Source organism: Culex quinquefasciatus, chromosome 3 (genome assembly GCF_015732765.1).
Source record: "Culex quinquefasciatus strain JHB chromosome 3, VPISU_Cqui_1.0_pri_paternal, whole genome shotgun sequence".
NCBI lineage: Eukaryota > Metazoa > Arthropoda > Insecta > Diptera > Culicidae > Culex > Culex quinquefasciatus.
In genome coordinates this window covers 82,032,822-82,051,822 of record NC_051863.1, presented here as the reverse complement: position 1 = coordinate 82,051,822, position 19,001 = coordinate 82,032,822, and the positions used below count along the sequence as shown (strand labels likewise).

General features: G+C 36.9%; 1 protein-coding gene across 1 annotated transcript in view; it reads right to left on the bottom strand.

The window, feature by feature from the left end:
- Positions 1-14,849, bottom strand: part of LOC6038971 — a 116,161-nt gene extending 101,312 nt beyond the window's left edge. The window contains exons 1-2 of the mRNA XM_038265666.1: positions 14,746-14,849; positions 14,587-14,668 (exon numbers count right to left, since the gene is read on the bottom strand). The gene's annotated coding sequence lies outside the window, so the exon portion shown is untranslated. The remainder of the gene's footprint in view (positions 1-14,586; positions 14,669-14,745) is intronic.
- Between the last annotated feature and the right edge of the window lie 4,152 nt (positions 14,850-19,001).

Below are 19,001 nucleotides of genomic sequence, written 5' to 3'. Positions count from 1 at the left end.
CAACGATTATTTTCGATGAGTGATGAAAAAATCTAATTTTGCACCGAGTTCCATACAACATTTTTTTTTTGCAATTCTGAATATGCATTTTTTTAAGTAACTTATTTTGTAAATTTGGCCCGCAACCTCATTTGAGCTTCCAATTTGGCCCTGCTTCAGAAAACTTTGAGCACCCCTGGTTTACAGTTTCTGATAAAACCACGCATGTTTATTTAAAAAAAAAGTGTTGTTCTTGGTTTATATTAATATAAAATATCATTTCAAACTGCATTTATGATGCTTCAGTTAAGTATAATTGACTATAGTTTTGATTAATTATAATTTTTTATGGCTTCAGCATTTTTGGTACTTTCAACATGAAACAGCTATATTTATACTCATAATTGAAAAAAAAAAATATGCGTTTAAGTTGATAACAACAAGCATTTATTGTATGTTTGAGAGAAATTTTTGCTTAAACACACAGTTTTCTTCATTTTTGAAGGTTTAATTAACAGGGGTCCACTTTTGGAAAAGTTTGGATTTTCGTTGTCCTATATTGGACCCCTCGAATTTTTGCTCGAAAATGAGCAGTTCTTCGCTTTATTTTACTAAAGTTCCTTAAAATTACATTATTTCGACTTGCTGAAGCCAAAAAATTATTGAATAGTTAATTCAATCATAAAATATAAATGCAGTTTTGTTGTGAAAATGCTAGTGGCCATGACTGATTTCAGATGTCCAACTCAAAACACTTATTTTGGTAAAAAGGACAATTTAATATCAGTCAACATTGATTTAAATGATGCTGATGTGGGTAACAACACGCTTTAAATTGTGATTTTATTGAATTTTTCATCAAAAACCCTTCAGAGGGTCCTCTATAGGAAAAGGGTCTACTAATGGATAACGTACCCTAGCTTGTAAAATATCGTAAGAGTCATTTTACGCCAACTCACACGATAGTCGACACTTTTTCGATTTTCATAAAACTTTGTTAATTTTGGTCCCTTTTTAACAATCGAAATAATAACATGTTTCGTTTAATTTCATTTACTGGGTTGAATTGGCAAAAACATCAGTGCAGTAATTAATCCAAGCTGAGATATTGGGTGCCCTTTGTTTTTCTGTGTCTATAATATCAAATTGTTGAGCAAAACATGGTGGAACGGTTGCCTAATTGGCCCCAGAGTATGGTTTTTCTTTTTAGTCTATAAAATTCCACAGATTGCTACACCAGGTTCCCCACACAGAAAACTTGTTCCATCCCTATAAAGCATTTTATTCCTCTTGCCATTTTGGTTGCTCGTTGAAATTCATCAAATTTGTGCGTATAAAATACTAAATCGTTCCATTTTCCCTCCATCAGGCAACAACACATAGCTGGTAGAAAACGTTACGCATAGTCTCATTTTGGGGGGAAACCTCTATCATCTTTGTGCGGAAAACCGACGCAGAAATAAATCACACAAGTTCCGTTCTTTTAATTTATTTCCAAGAGAAATCACGCCTCACTGTATGGTGGCGGCGGTGGCATTCCGGGCCACGGTTCGGAGGCTCAGGCTTAGGACCCGGACCCAGGCACACCGAGCAGTTTCTCATTTCCTACTCCGTACACCGCAAAACCACACAACAGCCAACAGTAGCAGCACAACAGTCAGTGGCGCTCTCTGGTGGCTTGGCAGCTCACCCAGCTTAGTAGTAGCGTCAACGTTATTTACATTTATATTAGAAAATAAAGTCTACGATTTCAATTTAGATTCTATCGTCGGCGAAAATTTATTTCCCACATGAAATGACGTGGGCTAATATTTGCATTATTCAACGCGTAAACAGATTCAATAGATATTGAACTTTTTTTGTTCACCCGCCACTCTTCTGTCGATACAAACCGTGTCAAATAGGCACGTTGCCATTTTCCCAGTCGACTGATCCAAAATTGGTCAGAGTAGTGGAAAATCAAACTGTTGCTCGGTTCGGTTTGGTTCCATTTTCGCGGGCTCTCGGTTCAGCTTTAAATCACACAGACCTTGTAACATAGTTCATGTGGCAGCATGGAAATTAAATTTGAATAAATTTATCCCAATTGATGGCATTACATCGCTAGCCGATGATTGGCATCAATTGACCGTAAAGGAAAATTACTTAAAACATACCCCCAATTGATAGTCAAGTGTGGCAATTCACTCGTGGAGGATGATAACTCTGTAATAATAATGAATAAACAAAAGTGCCTGAACAAATAGAAGGCTCGCACCGCGTTATTTGCATTCCATTACGAACCTGGCCCGTTGTCATTCGAATCCGTTTTGCGAATCGAATGGGAAATGGAAACACACAAAGTGATCAAAAAGCACACATTTGTGTAAATACTACTTGCTGCTAGAAATCGGTTTGTATTTATTTATGTTACAATCTTTTTTCAAGTATCTTTTCCACATTTGATAGCCGGACAATTATTAAAGTTTCTTTTTTTTAATGTATGCATTTCTTTTAAAATTACTTTAATCGCAGACAAAACGGCCAATCTGTTTGATAAATTTTAGTTTTATCAATCGAGATGTAAAAAGTCCAGCTTGGAGTTAAATTTTCTGTCACTTTACAGAAGAAGTGTACCATTTCAGCTGCGAAAGTTTCACTCCATTTCCTCTGGTAGTGTGTCCCCGTACTTCTTTCTCCCCTGTAGATTCAGAATTGTGTTGCTGTTTGAACACTCCGTGCTCAAACTAAACCCACTGCAACGAATCATTTCTGCGGTAAACTTTACGCAATAGGCCCGGCCGCTTAAAGAGACAGTTTTTGTAGATTTTGCTCGATTTGTTCTAGAGGTCGTATTGAGATGACACTTTCAGCGTTTGTTTGTCTATACATGAGATGATTTCATGCAAAATATGAGCCCTCTACGACAAAGGGAAGTGTGGTAAAGCGGGTTTTGAAGTTTGAGGTCCAACAAAAATAAAAAAATCTTTATATTGCTCACATTTTCGTTAAACTTACAAAGTTGTAGAGCAGACAATTACTAAAAAATGATATACATACATAAGTGGGTTTGCTTGTAACTATCACGAGTTATCATGATGTTACGAAAAAAAGTTTTGAAAAAGTAACTTTTTGCGTTTCTTTTTGTTTCGCGACAGAGCGGGTGACCGTGAACGGCCATGATCAATTCGACATGGTTACAAGCAAGCCCCATATGCATATAAATATTTTTTTTTGTAATTGTCTTTTCGACAACTTTGTGCAACATCTATACACTCCAAAAAATAACCCTGCAAGGTTAGAAAAATCAAGAAATTTTAAAAATATTTTTTTTAATCAAAATTTAAAAATAACCCTTCTGGGTTAATGGAGATTCGTAAAGAACGTGTTCCATTTTTCTTACAGTTTTTATTTTTTAGTGTTTTTATGCAAAATAGGTTTTTTTCTGAATTTTGAGTACGCCATCAAATCGGGCATCGAACTTTACATAAAAGTCCCTTTGACACCAAATTTCCATCTCATCACCATTTCAGGCTGTAAATTATTGAAAAACAAGTGTTTTTCGCATGTTAATAAATCGAAGGGTTCGTACCACCACTACGTCACGAGATATAAAAAAACGGACCTTGGATTCGTGATCAGGGACAAAAGTTACCCATTAGAATATCACATGAATAAAAATTTTGAAATTAAATATGTCGTTATTGAACTTTCTTATAATAATTACATTTCTTTTACATGCTAAGTGGTATGGCCTAATGCTCTTCATCTTTGTTGTATTTTTCGTTTTATTATGAACAGATCACATTTATTTTATTCATTTCAAATTGTTTCACATTTTTGCATTGAATCGAATACATATGGGTAAAAAAAAATACTTTAACAACTAATCCTAACCAAAAACTAAAAAAATAAATTTATTGAAATCACATGAATAAAGCGACCAATGATTGAATGATTTTCTATATTCCATACTTTGAGTTGTCATAGTCTTACTCTATCATAGAGTAGAGTGGGGCAAGGTGCGCACTTTTTTTTGTGGGGCAAAGGTGCGTACTAGGCGGGGCAAAGTGAATTTTTTAGTAAATTTTAACTTTTCATCAAATTTTCAATTGGGGTTGATTTTTATGGTATTGTAACTTATTTAAACTAAGTAATATTCATATAACTGAAGTTTAATTTTTAGGGTTAAAAATCTTGCTATTTTCGCATAAGTTATATTTTTTGGTCTGATTTAGACAGAAATACTATTTTTGTGATTTTGAATCAATATCATCAGAAATAAAAATTATCCAATGTGTTTGATTTTTTTTTTCATACAAAAATGTATGGACATTTTAGTGAGCATCTTGGCCCCGCAAATTTCTTTTTAGGAAAAATTATGGCAAAAAATAAAAAGAAGAAGAATTTCAAACAGTATTTAAGCGTAAGCAAGGTAATTGGCTAGTTAAAAGATTTCGTGAACCAGAAGTTTTGTACAGTATGTAAAAAAAAGTATTTTCACCCCTTGGGCACTATGCACATTTTGTGATGAAACATGTAAACAATTTAAAGTTTGACAGAAACCTAGTACTACGTTTGTAGAAACTCATACCGAAAATTTTGCTTCAAAAAGCTCATGAAAAGATGATTTCAAAAGTTCTATAACAAATACTATTACAAAAATCAAAAGGTGCGAAATAAGTTTGTACACCTTTCGAAAAATTAACATAAATAAAGTTATTTGTTGACAAATCACCATAAATCCAGTCTCCTAACTCCAAATAGGCATCCTTCACTGATGAAAAAAATAATTTGGATTGAATATAAAGTTTACTAACTACTTATAACTCTCAATATATTACCATAGAATTGCTAAATAAACATTTTGGAGTGGGTATAACACCGTTTTGGGGGTCTTTTTATCGATTGAATAGATTTTTTGTTGGAATTTCGTACCAATCCGGAATTACGTTGTCGGAAAATCCGCCGGCTTCCGAACCGGTACACGATTCACAAGTCAGCCTATGTGGCATCGGAAAGGGCATACAATTTCCGATCTTTTGATACCCAAACATCGAGGTGTTTTATAAAACCTACGTATTTGTTATAGAACTTTTAATAGAAATCATCTTTTCATGGGTCTGGGTCTCGTGGCGCAGGGGTAGCGGCTTCGGCTGCCGATCCCGATGATGCTATGAGACGCGGGTTCGATTCCCGCCTTATCCACTGAGCTTCTATCGGATGGTGAAGTAAAACGTCGGTCCCGGTTTCTCCTGTCTCGTCAGAGGCGCTGGAGCAGAAATCCCACGTTAGAGGAAGGCCATGCCCCGGGGGGCGTAGTCCCAATAGTTTCGTTTTTCATCTTTTCATGAGCTTTTTTAACAAAATGTTCCGTATAAGTTTCTAAACAAAACGTAGTACAGTCATTCTTCATATTCGGAACAGTTTACAGATCGGCCAATGTTCAAAAAATCATAGCAAATCAATAATTGAACATAATGATTCGCTTTTACTGTGAAAGTTTTTTTTAGATCATTCTATTGATGTATAGACCGGCTGTTAATTTTTTCGTTTTATATCAAGTTTTTAAAGAAAAACATTGACCCTTGAAATCCACAAATTCGGAACACTTTTTTCTTACGGATGTAAACAAACTCTGATTATCTCCAGGAGTACATATTTTCTACAAAATAATGACCTCACACACTGGAACCAATGAAACTCAAGCTTAGTAATGTTCTATGAATGGTCTGATAACTTTTTTGTGAAAATACCTGTTAAATTTAAAATCCCACAATTGTGAGAGGCACAATAACATCCCACAATTATGGAACAGGCAATTTGGAGGCAGTGTTTTGCTGCTCAGGATAAAATAGTCTTAAAATGAAGTTTTTTGTTCAAAAAGAACTACTTTTACTAGTGAAATAGCAAGATAATGTCAAATGAAGGTCCTAAAAATAATAGGGTCGACAGAAAAGCTGAATTAGGCATGCTATTGACAAATAATCACAAAAGTGTTCCGAATATGTGGGATGACTGTACACTAGGTTTTTGTCAAACTATAAATTGTTTACATGTTTCTTCACAAAATGTGCATAGTGCCTAAGGGGTGTAAATACATATTTTACATACTGTAAACCTTATTTTGTAAATTTCAAATATTAGATCAAAATGGCACAACGTGACTTTTCCCAATAACTTTCACAAACTTTGGTTTTTTTCACTTTATATATGTAAATACATGAAATTGACCCTAAAACAAGTAAAAATCCCGAATTTGATTTATTTAGATTAAAATTTAGTATTAAAAACTAACTTAATCCACCTACGTGGTTAGAGCCTTCCTCACTTATTTCCAACAATGGCTGATGTGATGGAATTGTACAAACATTTCATCTATTTTTTAGATCCGGAATAAAAAAGTACATAAATATCACTTAAGTGACCATACCTCGAGACAGGGTTGCCAGATCATCAATGTTTTGGACTTGTTGAAAAGGTCTTTAGATAACTTAACCAACGATGGGTTGGATGGTGGATCCGGACATAGTTTACATACATTTAAGTGAGATTCGGCTTCAAAAAAGTACATCAATATCACTTAAGTGGGCATATCTCGAGACAGGGTTGCCAGATCTTCAATGTTTTGGACTTGTTGGAAAGATCTTTTGATTACCTAGCCAACGATAAGTTGGATGTTCGATCCGGACATAGTTTACATACATTTAAGTGAGATCCGGCATCCAAAAAGTACATCAATATCACTTAAGTGGGCATATCTCGAGACAGGGTTGCCAGATCTTCAATGTTTTGGACTCGTTGAAAAGGTCTTTTGATAACCTAACCAACGATGGGTCGGATGGTGGATCCGGATATAGTTTACATACATTTAAGTGAGATTCGGCTTCAAAAAAGTACATCAATATTACTTAAGTGGACATATCTCGAGACAGGGTTGCCAGATATTCAATGTTTTGGACTCGTTCGAAAGGCCTTTTGATAACCTAACCAACGATGGGTCGGATGGTGGATCCGGATATAGTTTACATACATTTAAGTGAGATTCGGCTTCAAAAAAGTACAACAATATCACTTAAGTGGGCATATCTCGAGACAGGGTTGCCAGATCTTCAATGTTTTGGACTCGTTGGAAAGGTCTTTTGATAACCTAACCAACGATCAATGTTTTGGACTTGTTGAAAAGGTCTTTAGATAACTTAACCAACGATAGGTTGGATGGTGGATCCGGACATAGTTTACATACATTTAAGTGAGATTCGGCTTCAAAAAAGTACATCAATATCACTTAAGTGGGCATATCTCGAGACAGGGTTGCCAGATCTTCAATGTTTTGGACTTGTTGGAAAGATCTTTTGATTACCTAGCCAACGATAAGTTGGATGTTCGATCCGGACATAGTTTACATACATTTAAGTGAGATCCGGCATCCAAAAAGTACATCAATATCACTTAAGTGGGCATAACTCGAGACAGGGTTGCCAGATCTTCGATGTTTTGGACTCGTTGAAAAGGTCTTTTGATAACCTAACCAACGATGGGTCGGATGGTGGATCCGGACATAGTTTACATACATTTAAGTGAGATCCGGCTTCCAAAAAGTACATTAATATCACTTAAGTGGGCATATCTCGAGACAGGGTTGCCAGATCTTCAATGTTTTGGACTCGTTGGAAAGGTCTTTTGATGATCTAACCAACGATGGGTCGGATGATGGACCCGAACATAGTTTACATACATTTAAGTGAGATCCGGATATATGTGAAAACACATTTTTATACATAACATTTGAACTACTAATCGAAACTTCAATCTGTATAAAACTCGATCTATGGGACCCTAAACCAAGTCGAATGCAACAGGTTCGGGTCAAATCGGTTCAGCCAGTGCCGAGAAACATGAGCTAGTTTGTTGGTCACATACATACATACACACACACATACACACACACATACACACACACATACACACACACATACACACAGACATTTGTTCAGTTTTCGATTCTGAGTCGATATGTATACATGAAGGTGGGTCTACGACGTTTGTATACAAAGTTCATTTTTAGAGCAGGATTATAGCCTTACCTCAGTGAGGAAGGCAAAAGGCTGGTGCGCACCTTTGCCCCGTGCGCACTTTTGCCCTTCTACTCTAAGATCTATTCAAAACAATTTTTATACTAAGTGTTGTGGATGTTTTTTTTCATCTCATTACCGATGGTCATTATTATCTGATAACAATATTAGATTGTTTCACAGGACTTGTTATTGGAATGACCACCGTTTTGTTTTTCCCACCTGCCCGGATGACATTTATGTGAACAGGGCCAGTATATATGTTAGGAATTAAGTTTGCAGTTGTGATTACAAAAACACAAATCCCAGCATCCAGTGTGTCGAGGCCAATCACCATCAAACTGCGTAACCCGCTTATGCTCATTTCTCAAAATTATTTGGTAATCTTCGTGCCCGAATCAAAACAAGCAATTTGAAAACAATCTCGCTCACGTTTTCATCATCCCGAGTGCTAAATCACATTACAGAGAGGGAAAAGACTCCAAAATGTGTAGAAGAGCGACTTTTTTTTGTTGTTGTTATCACTCGCTCCAATGAACCAAAGTTGATTTTCCCTGGTTTTCCACGGGCCTCCATGACCAGAAGACCATGAGGCATGATTTATGGTTGTATATTTATTTTCACAATACTGCTTGTGAAGTGCCCTCCATTTAAAGCATGCTGTTTGGGAGCTTTTCACCACCCACTGCCACACCTGCACCTGGTTCCCCACACCCCCGCCCGAATGTCGTCGTTCCCGTTCTGGATCACATAAACTCTGAAAGTGAGTGAAAAAGATCGCACGCGAGTGAAGGAGAAGCAAAAAAAAAATCATCGCTCACATGCTGATACTTTTTCGTCGTCGTTTTCGCAAGAGAAAAAAAGCTTTACATGCTTACACCCTAACACTTCCCGGGCTGGTGCTTGGCGAACCAGAACAGAGAAGAGTAATGATATGTTTATCAGCTCCGAGGAGGTACCACGACGGACATGTTTGCCGGCTAACTCTAGTACCCAGAATCGGACCCCGGTGTTGATGCGAAAATAATGATTAATGTCCGATACCTGCTCGGTAGACACCACTTAACATTTGACACCTTGATCTATAATGTACACATAAATTTGACCGGATCAAGGATCAGCGTAGCGTGGCATTGATACGACTACAAAGGCTTATAAATTGGGGTCTAATATGGTACCATAAAGGGGGGTTGAGTTTCATGAGGGGCAAATAACCTATTGCTGAGGCCGTAACCGGTACTAATCCGTGCATTTTTTTTAAATATTGGCACCACCCTCTTTCTTATGTGCAGTCATGATTACATTAAAATATAGCACATACTCAAAATCAAACCATCCACATTAACGACCCCCGGGTCTTTTGTGGTCTCTATTGCAAGTTTCTGCTCGAACCTAGGAGTCCGAAGGCTTGAATGGGGAGAGCACCCAAACCTCTTTTACTCCAAGGAACCTTCCACCCCAGTGTTTGAGCTGACGACCTTTGGATTGCGAGTTCAACCACCGCCAGCGATTCCACCGGAGTAGGCTTGGTTTGGTGTGTTGTTTGTACTTATGGCATGGAGACAACTCCTACACCTGGAATGACTTAACGGCCTAACAACCAAGGCCGGGACCGACATTTTACTTCCTCATCCGATGGAAGGTTGCAGCAGATGGGAATCGAACCCAGAATCATCCGCTTACAAAGCGGACAGCGTAACCATTCGGTCACGCACTGCCACATACTATTGATTTTAATTAAACAGGAAATTTTCAGAATACTTTTTTGGACTAAATTACTGCATTGCTGAAGACATAGCTTGAGAAATTAATGTTTCGAAATTCCTAGAAAATTCAACTTGAGTTTTTGCTGTGACTATGACATAATCGTTACAAAATTCTAGGAACGAGTGGCTCAGCAACAGGATTTGAAAATGACCATGTCGAGGTTTCGGATTATGTCGCATTTTTTCATTTATTTCCCACTCCTTGCCGTTAAAATGTTTCGTCTCCAATCCTAAGCTCTTTGAATAGATGAGTGATTTGTGGTCCACTTGACCTGAATAGTTCATAAATGCCAACGGATTCCATTAATCATTTCGTGCACCTTGCTGCGTTACTCACAAACCCAGCACGTGTCCGAGAAGCAACAAAGGAAAAGAAAAGTTCGTTCTCGACAACGACAAAACATTTCGTTGCCGGGGCTAATTAATAATTAAGACAAATAGCACGGTAAAGGAAAGCACTCTTTTACAGGGTCGCCTTTGTTCCAATTCATCATTAATACACCACAACGAGTGCGACCGAATGGAGTGACGTGCAACGACACGCTTTTCCGGTAGTATGTTAGAACATGACGTGGCTTTATGTGTCCCTTGTTTTCACGTTACAAAATATAAACTGGTACCATCTTGCTCATACATCTCAAATTCTATCAAAAGTCTAATAGGGGAACTATACCCTTTCTCAGCCTTTTTCTATTATCAGCCTATCAGCACTTTGATCATGAATTACAGCTTAAATAAAGTGTTTTTGACTGCTCCAAAGTAATAAATAGCTCAAATAAAAAGAGGTAGCAACTTATCATTGTTGATACATCTGAAAATGTTGATTTAATAGCGGAAAACGGCAAAAGTGCTGAGAATTGGTCGAACTGCTTAGTGTGATTAAAATGGGTATATTTTCCCTAGTTTCAGCGTTAATTAGATGGATACATTGCGTCAACTCACGAGATATCTAAAAAACACATAGAATTGAACAAATAAATGTTATACACCAAGTACTAAATATACTAACCAAATGCATTGTGCAACGAGTTGCATGCAACATGTTTGCAACAATTGTTTTTTATTGAAATTTTCGCGTTAAAGGTTAAAAAACTTCTATTTTTAATAAAGCGACACCTGAAGAAAAAAAGCACAATGTATTTGCGTTGTTTGATCAAGATCTTGAAGCTTTATGTCCTTTTGCGTTTATGATGTTAATAACACTGTTGATTTGACCTTTAGGACATTGCATTTTCTCTCCGAGCTTTATCCTGCCTACTAAAGCCGCACTAACTCAGAGCAGAGCCGTATAATGTTGTCTTGTGTCCAAAGTAAACACTTAATTTGCCATAAACTTTTATCATCATGTAATTTGTGGTCAGGCTCACTGTCAAAATAAATCAGCTGCAATAGCCATAAACCCTCGGTTAGGGCATAAAATTGATTTTATTGTCGCTGGTGTTATCATTGGACAGCCGCCGAAAATCAATGCTTTTCGTGTTTTAGTATCAATAATGCTGTGCCAACAACGTGCCTAAAAGTTCACACCAAGAGGCCAAGCCAAAGATTTTGTTACGGTGGTGGTGGTGGAGGATGAGTTTTTCTTTCGTGTTTCATCGCTCTACCTTTTTTCCATCTTTCAACCCGTAGCCCCGAAAACGGGTTAAATTTTGTATTCAAAACACGCAGCACAAACCGTCCGGAGGATAGATACCATCTGGAGTTGGATTAGGAACAGTGTCCCTCCTGGCTTGAAACGAAAATCTAATATTAAAACTTTTAACTTGTATCTGATGGAATTTGAAGTTTGCTGATTAAACTTGCTTGATTAGATATGTTGGACACTTGTTAACATTCCAACGCCCAAGGCTCCAAAAAAGTTGGAACGGTAACTTCAACACGCTGGTTCTCGGGCATAACTCACCCAATCAAGATGATTCTTTTTTCCAGTGATTTGTTAGGATGTCTAGATGATCCTAGAACTTTGCAGAACTCAATTTGATCAAATCTGTAATTTTTGCGATCAAAAACATCGTTCCAACTTTTTTTTTTCGCGTGTAAAAAAAAAATCGCCAAAAATTCCGCGGAGGCAGTCTTTTTGAAAAAGTTGGAACGATGTTTTCGGTCGCAGAAATAACAGATTTGTTCAAATCAAGTTCTGCAAAATTTTAGGATCATCTAGACATTCTTACAAATCCCTGGAAACAAGAATCGTACCGATTGGTTGAGTTATGCCCGAGAACCAGCGAGTTGAAGTTACCGTTCCAACTTTTTTGGGAGGCTTGGGCGTCCGTGTAAGTTGGACATGCGTTGGGCGTTCCAGTGTTAAGAAATGTTACAGAAAGGCACTATTTATTTCAACAAATTGGACATATCTCTGCTTATATTGAACCAAAACTGGTACTTTTTTATGGAACTTGTTCAGAAAACTGTTCACTACAATGTGATTGATTCTAAAAACAAATGTAATGTAACAATGTGATGTGGCAGAGGATTGAAATAGTATTTTATGCAACAAGTAGCAAAAAAAGGATTTTTTCAGCACGAGTCGTACATTTATCCAACGAGGTTCACCGAGTTGGATAAATACGAAGAGTGCTGAAAAAATCAAGTTTTGCAACGAGTTCCATACAACATTTTTTGCAATTCCAAAAAACACACACTGAGTGAAATTTTATGTTAAATTTTCATGTATTTTGTCAATAAATCAAAAAAAAATGTTGAAAAGTGTTACTTTTCGAAACAAGTGCTGAAAAGTTCAACTTTTCAACACCCATTTGAATGCTGAAAAGTAGAACTTTTCAGCATTTATTTTGAAAAGTGTTGCTATTCGATTCTGTTATTTTTGGTACAGAAAAGTAGGCTATTTCGTCGTTCAAGAATGACAGGAAAAGTATGAAGTTTCACGACGGAATTGCAAAAAAATAATTTTCGGAACCTATTGGGTAATAAAAAGTTTATTAAATAAATAATCTATATTTTGCATTGTTTAATGCTCAAATTTGTATCCGAGCAATGTGTTGTTGTAATTTCATGAAAAATTCACAAATCTGGTAAATTGGGTTCGATTTTTTTTATTGGAGGTCAAATATTGGTCAAATATAGTTGGTTAGAGTCTCAAGGCATATTCATAAGAAATTTGAGTGACATCAACATGAATGCACCGATTTTTGTGATTTTTCACAAATATCCCATATAATCGAAAAATAATCTTCAAAGAAAAAGTTGCTCTAGACCCCCCCCGACGAAATATTTCGGTATACCCCGCAAAATGTCTGGAAAGAGCCCTTCTTTCACGGAGCCAAATATCAGACATACCGATTTTTTATCATTAGTTTATTCTAAAAAAACACACCATAAAGAAAACAGACAGCCGAGTGAACAAATGCACCAAATTTCGCTAAAGGAATGGTGCTCATTGTAAGAGAATAATTCCATTAAACGCTCACCAACACAAAACTGTGTTCACTCATTCGTTGAAACAGTTCATCCCATTTATTTGTTTTATTGGCAAATCAGCCGGGTCCGGTAGTGCAGTGGTTAGCGTGATAGCCTCTCACCCCAATAAGGCCTGGGTTCATTCCCAGACGGACCCGGTGGTATTTTCGAGACGAGATTTGCCTGATCACGCCTTCTATCGGATGTGTAAGTAAAACGTCGGTCCATTTGCGTAAAAGAGGTTTTGGGTGACTCACACCACATAACCTTCGGACGCCTAGAAATGAGCAGAAACTTGCAACAGAGACCACAAAAGACCCCGTGAAAATGGATTGCTATGCTTTGCTATTGGCAAATGAACATTTAAGGTTCATCGAACCGTAGCAGCTGAAAATTTAAAGGCTTCGATTCGATATAGGAAACTTCTTTTACTACGTAACGCAAAAAAAAACATAATTTTTGGACCCCTCGTATCAAAATTTAAAAATCAATGCATGCGACTTGAAGGGACTGAACAATTTAGCAATGGAGCAATATTGATGTCGAGAAAATCGACAACCAAAGAGTCGACTGAAATGAACTCTGACATCTAAAGGTAAGTTTTCTCCGTCCGTTGACAGTGCCTTTTTACTACCAGTCCCTGCCCATTTTCAATGGGATAGATGCTAAGCTACTGTGGGTGTAGGAATTTATATAGGTATGTGATATCTATCTTTTTACAATCTTGAGACAAAATTAAGCAAACTTAAAAGAGAAGACAACTCAATTGATTCAATTGATGGTACATTATCATTGAGACAGCTCTGTCTAGCCCAATAGCAATTTGAAACAGAACATAAGATGATGAGGCAATGAAAGGCATCACCCTAAGGACCGTGTCTGTTTTAACACTGGAACGCCCAACGCATGTCCAACTTACACGGACGCCCAAGCCTCCCAAAAAAGTTGGAACGGTAACTTCAACTCGCTGGTTCTCGGGCATAACTCAACCAATCGGTACGATTCTTGTTTCCAGGGATTTGTAAGAATGTCTAGATGATCCTAAAATTTTGCAGAACTTGATTTGAACAAATCTGTTATTTCTGCGACCGAAAACATCGTTCCAACTTTTTCAAAAAGACTGCCTCCGCGGAATTTTTGGCGATTTTTTTTTTACACGCGAAAAAAGTTGGAACGATGTTTTTGATCGCAAAAATTACAGATTTGATCAAATTGAGTTCTGCAAAGTTCTAGGATCATCTAGACATCCTAACAAATCACTGGAAAAAAGAATCATCTTGATTGGGTGAGTTATGCCCGAGAACCAGCGTGTTGAAGTTACCGTTCCAACTTTTTTGGAGCCTTGGGCGTTGGAATGTTAATTTAATTACCTTTCACCACATTATGGGCACAGGTTCAAATGTCTTATAAGAGACGCAGAAATACATATGTTTCGTAATTTGGCATGGTCATCTGAAAAGTGAGCATTGAAGTATAATACCGTGTTAGTGCACCAAAATGAGTACAACCAGTGGCCTTTGGGCACGCACTTGTCCTAACACTGCCAAGGTTAATCCTTGATTGCGTAGTTTTATTGGTGAAGCTCGAGATGACGTCGTATATTGTCACAATACATCCTGCTCTTCGTCAAATCAGTACTGACAGAGCTGAGTTTTGTCAGACAGCATTGAGGCACCATCCTTAGAACATCAGCGCTGTATGGTGGCCAGGAATGGCACCAAACAGCCGTCAATTGCGCATGCCCGTTTTCCGTTCCTGGAAATCAAGGGTTGGTCAAAATAAGCAGGTGATACGCAACTGAAAACAGCCATAAATATGTTGCTTGTTTTGACGTGACTGCAGGGCTGTGCTGATGAGCTGTTTGTGATTTTAATATAGGTTGGTTTGAGTAAATATTGAATACATAAATCAATCCAGATATCGGAACTTTTTTTTATAATAAGTAAATTTTCACTTTTGTAATATTTATGTTTGCGTTGAATGCGTTTGAAAAATGTCTGGGTCATAAAAAATACTACATAGTTTTATGACATAAAATATCGAGTATGCTAATTTAAAAAAAAAAATCAAATTGAGCCCAAAAAACACATGCAAAAAACTCAAGTACCACGTAAATTATTTCTTTAAAAATATGTTTTGTTTGCTTTATACTTTGTTCTAATAACTAGAGGTCAAAGCTGTCGCACTTATTATCCCCAACTTTTTCTGAAGAATTCAAAAGAAGCTTCAAGCATAACGATTTAAGCAGATTTATTACCAAAATTTCAAAACATTGATTTAAATTGTAAAAGCTCTGTGATAATCGGATTAAAAAGCAGTTTCTAAAGCAGCATAGTTGTTTTGTTTCCAGTTGGATAAATTTAAAATAATGTATGGGAAAATATATTTAATTTATAGATTCCATCAATCATTTCCTCCACCCAAATAACGGTCGCAATCCGTGGCTAAAAATAACAGATTAGAAAAAAAACTCCTGAATCGCTTTCAAACCAACTTTTGGCGGATGAGAACCGATTAAAATCGGAATTGACAAGCCGTTTATAGGGAAAATTCATAAATGTTAGCTCCGGTTTGGATGCAGATGTGGATGTGGGTTAGCGTGGTTCACGTTTCTATGAAAAAGACAAAAGTTGTTATTTTGTCTTGCATCAACCGGAATTTCGTTCTTTTATGTCCCCAGAAGCACTCCTGAAAATTTGAGCCCATTTGGTAAGGTCTAGGAGCTCCAGTTTTAATTTGAAATTTATATGGGATTTTGATTTATTTTCCATGGGAAACTATCTTTTTTTACATTGTATTAGGATTTTTTTTTATAAATCGATGAAATGACTTGATTCTTATAGTAGGAGATAGGTTTTGAACTGGGGAACAACTTTGTAGAACATACCAACATGCTAGGAAGTGACCCTTTAAAGATACAGATACTTTTAGATGGTGGCTGGCCCCTTCAAAAGCCATTATCTAAAAGTATCTGTATCTTTAAAGGGTCACTTCCTAGCATGTTGGTATGTTCTACAAAGTTGTTCCCAGTTCAAAACCTATCTCCTACTATAAGAATCAAGTCATTTCATCGATTTATAAAAAAAATCCTAATACAATGTAAAAAAAGATAGTTTCCCATGGAAAATAAATCAAAATCCCATATAAATTTTAAATTAAAACTGGAGCTCCTAGACCTTACCAAATGGGCTCAAATTTTCAGGAGTGCTTCTGGGGACATAAAAGAACGAAATTCCGGTTGATGCAAGACAAAATAACAACTTTTGTCTTTTTCATAGAAACGTGAACCACGCTAATGTGGGTGGATGGACGATGTGTTTGAAGAGAGGAAAAGGCGGTTATTTATTTCAACCACCTAATCCGATTAAAAAATTTTATTTCCACTCATTGTGTTTATTTACTTTCCTATATCGAGTAAACTGTGCGCGGTGCCTCGGAAAATGTTGCGTTATTTAATAATCGTGTTTACTCTGAATTCTCGCATGATTGTGCCCTGAAAGTTTTCCGATGCAGCCAGCAGTGGAGGCGCTTGTAAAATCAGCACAAATAGAATGATGTTTGATTGAGGGCCTCGTGGCGCGGTGGTTAGCGGCTTCGGCTGCCGATCCCTAAGTTGCTATGGGGGGCGGGTTCGATTTCCACCTTATCCTCCTGGCCTTCTATCGGATGAGGAAGCAAAACGTCGGTCCATTTGCGTAAAACACGCAAATGAGCCTGGAAATTAGCAGAAATTTGCACCTGAGACCACAAAAGACCCAAAGTGGATTGCCTTGCTTGGGTTGATGTTTTTATTACAATAAACGCGGTAGAAAAACAAAGGACCGGATTAAATTAAATTAAAACATTTTTTCTTGATTTGTTACATTTGCCTGTGCATTGTTTTTTTTCAACTTCAAAACTTTCTATTATCATGTATCCATCATGTTAGTAGGGGAATTAATCATGTCCCATATGCAAAAACGAAAAACGAAGTTAGCGTTGTGTTAAGTTTTTGCGAAAAAACTACCCTATTCATTTTCAAAATTTTCATTTTCATTTTCATTTTCAAAATTTGATAGAATGCCTAATCTTTAATTTAATTAAAATATGCATGCAAAGCAATCCAGTTTAACGACCCCCGGGTCTTTTGTGGGTTCTGTTGCAAGTTTCTGCTCATTTCTAGGCGTCCGAAGGTTATGTGTGGTGAGTCACCCAAAACCTCTTTTACGCAATTGGACCGACGTTTTACTTCCCCATCCGATAGAAGGCCAGGAGGATAAGGCGGGAATCGAACCCGCGCCCCATAGCAACTTAGGGATCAGCAGCCGAAGCCGCTAACCACCGCGCCACGAGGCCAGGGCCGTGTACAAGGGGGGGTTTTAGGGGTTTAACCCCCCCCCCCTGGAAAATTAAGTTAGTTACACCCCATGCGCCCCTCGGCCCGAAGGGCCGATTTTTTTTAGCTATGTTGCTAAAATGCCAAAGAGATTTTTTTCTTTTTTCAAATCGATATGAAAAATTTGACTGGAGGCGCCCTAATGACTAAAACATTTTTATGAAAATTATTAAAATTTAACTGGAGGCGCCCCTAAGACTTAATTTTTTTTTTCTACACGAATATGCAATATAAAAATTTGACTAGAGGCGCCCCTACGACTTAAAAAATCATGCAAATTCTCGATATAAAAAATTTAATAGAGGCGCACCTTCGGCTTTAAAAAATCATACAAATTTTGTTATGAAAATTTGACTGGAGGCGCCTTTATGACTTAAAAAAATCATGCATATTCTCGATATGAAAAATTGAATGGAGGCGCCCTTATGACTACAACATTTTTAATGAAAATTATGAAAATTTAACTAGAGGCGCCCCTAAGACATAATTTTTATCAATACGAATATGCAATATAAAAATTTGACTGGAGGCGCCCCTACGTCTTAAAAAAATCATGCAAATTCTTGATATGAAAAATTGAATAGAGGCGCCCCAATGACTATCAGATTTTTATGAAAAATATGAAAATTTGGCTGGACGCGCCCCTAAGACTTAATTTTTTTTCAATACGAATATGAAATATAAAAATTTGACTGGAGGCGCCCCGACGACTTGAAAAAATCATGCAAATTCTCGATATAAAAAATTTAATGGAGGCGCCCCTTCGACTTTAAAAAATCATGCAAATTTTGTTATGAAAATTTGACTGGAGGCGCTCCTATGACTTTAAAAAATCATGCAAATTCTCGATATGAAAAATTGAATAGAGGCGCTCCTACGACTTTGAAAAAATCATGCAAATTTTGTTATGAAAATTTGACTGGAGACACCCTTATTACTTAAAAAAAGAATGAAAATTCTCGATATGAAAAATTGACTGGAGGCGCCCCTATAAGTAAAACATTTTCATGAAAATTGAACTGGACGCGCCCCTAAGACTTAATTTTTTTCAATACGAATATGCCATATAAAAATTTGACTGGGACGCCCCTACGACTTAAAAAAATCATGCAAATTCTTGATATGAAAAATTGATTGGAGGCGCCCCTTCGACTTTAAAAAATCATACAAATTTTGGTATGAAAATTTGACTGGAGGCGCCCCTACGACTTAAAAAAAATCATGCAAATTCTTGATATGAAAAATTGAATAGAGGCGCCCCTTCGACTTTAAAAAATCATACAAATTTTGTTATGAAAATTTGACTGGAGGCACCCTTATAACTTAAAAAATCATGCAAATTCTCGATATAAAAAATTTGACTGGAGGTGCCCCTATGACTACCAGATTTTTATGAAAATTATGAAAATT